The following is a 2500-nucleotide window of genomic DNA, read 5'->3' on the forward strand; positions in this document are numbered from 1 at the left end:
ATAGTATACATAAACTATATATTATATATATTATTATATATACATATATATAATATTACCTATAAGAGATATATATATATAGTACATAACATATATATATATAATTACAATATATAATATATATATTAAGTAGTATATATATATTATATATATATCTATATATATATATATATATATAATATATATTATAACTATATATATATACATATAGATCTAATATATATATAATACCATACATATATATATTATATATTATATATATATCATATATATCTACATACATACTATATATATATACATATATATATATATCATATAGTACATACATATATATATATATATATATATATTATATAGATATATATATATACTATATATATATATATATATATATACATATATATATATACATACATATATATATACCTATATATATATATATATATATAATAGATATATATATATATATATATTCATATATATATATATATATATATATATATATATATATATATATATATATACATATATATATATATATATATATATACATATATATATATTACATTATGTATATATATATATACATATATATATATATATATATATATACATACATATATATATATATACATATATCTATATATACATATATATATATACAACATATATATATATATATAATACATTATATATATAGACATATATATATATATATATATATAATACATATATATATATATATATATATATATATATATATATATATATATATATATATATTATATTATATATTATATATAAATAATATAATAATAATAATATAATTAATATAAATATAATCTATAGAATATTATATATAATATAATATAATATATATATATAATATATATATCATATATATATATATATATTAATATCTTATCTTATATATATATAATATATATATTAATTATATCTTGTATACCTATATAAAACTTGACTTGAGTGTTTAAATCTCAAATAGTGTATGAATAAAGAACTGAAATTGATTAATATTCAATTGTATTGAAGATGGAACAATTTATTACATAACTGGGGTGAACAAATTAACATTATTTCGGAAACTAAAGGAATTAGCAATCTGATGTTTGCATTTTGCCCTTTTCCTTGCCATCTCTAAGCGTTTTTCTGTTGGCTAGAAGTCCTTTTTTTGTAAAAAATGCTAGACAGATACAAGTACACTGCGGCTCCATGCCTAGTGTTGCTAACTGTGCCAACAGCCACTATATAAAATTATTGGCCTCATGAAAAAAAATAAATGGTTCTTTTGCCCATCAGTTCTCACTTGTTTTTCGTATATGTATTTGTTTATATTTTTAGCAATTAACTATTTTTTATTTTTAAGACAAAAACCCAAAAAAAAAGCAGGGGCAAGTACAAATTAGCGTCCTTCTAAGGTGAAGCAGGACAGAGGACAGAATGCTCAAAAACAGGACTGTCCTTCCTAAAGCAGGACGTCTGGCCACCCTGCGGCTAGTATGTAAGAAGAGGAATCTAGTCTAGGAAGTAATTTATTTAATCCAAAGTATTGTTTTAGCTGGCATAGGCTAATAATTATAATATAATCCACATTAAGCTAGTCATAAAAGATCTTAAGTTTTCTCTCAACTTATAACCCTCCTACAAACTGGTTTTCTCTTTAAATAGCCAAGACTATTTTGCTTGATATTCAGCCACGCTTTTTTTAAGCTAATATCAGGGTATTCCTTTGAAAAAGGGATTGCCACTCTACCTTGTTATTCTGCAACCTATGGTAGGTTAATACCACCCAAGGGTATAGGCTACATAAGACAACCAGAATATAGCCTTTACAAAGTCTAGAATACTATTTTTGCACTATGTCCTTTTTAAGTCTTTTCAAGTCTAATACATGGTATTACTTTATTATAAAAAAATAAAAAGAACAAATATTATGATTAATTATTCACACCTAAATGTACAGCCTACCAGATCCCATAAGTTCACAAGTTACATAACACAATTACTTGCTATGTACCCATACAGTTAGGCTAGTGACTCCCACAGAAAGGCTGCTATTTTCACCCAGACTGGTTTAGCCTACGATAAACAACCGAGTGGACTAGCTGTGGCCACCTTAAACCATCTTAGAACCACCTTCAGAAAAAGTACTTTAACATGTCCTGATACCAGAGATGGGCACCAGTCACGATCAACGGTCGTGAAGCAACACCTCGAGACATGAGACTCATGACTGGTACCCATCTTCTGTGTTAGGGCGTGTTAAAGTACTTTTCCTGAAGGTGGGTCCGAACACGGTTAAGGTGTCCGCCGCAGCTAGTCCACTCGGTTGTTTACACTATAGGTATACGGTCTAAGTTAACAATCTATGCTAATGGGATGTTTATCAAAAGTTTACCACATAGCTTCAATAAACAATGTATGGTAATTGTACTTACTAGTCCTGGATTATTTATTGCCATCTAAATATACAGGTTGT

General features: G+C 24.8%; 1 long non-coding RNA gene across 1 annotated transcript in view; it reads right to left on the minus strand.

Annotated features, from left to right (window-relative positions):
* The window catches only part of LOC135224187 (uncharacterized), an 8465-nt gene that overhangs the window by 5657 nt on the left and 308 nt on the right, over positions 1-2500 (minus strand). The gene's annotated exons all lie outside the window — the stretch shown is intronic.

The sequence above is a fragment of the Macrobrachium nipponense genome, chromosome 10 (genome assembly GCF_015104395.2).
Source record: "Macrobrachium nipponense isolate FS-2020 chromosome 10, ASM1510439v2, whole genome shotgun sequence".
NCBI lineage: Eukaryota > Metazoa > Arthropoda > Malacostraca > Decapoda > Palaemonidae > Macrobrachium > Macrobrachium nipponense.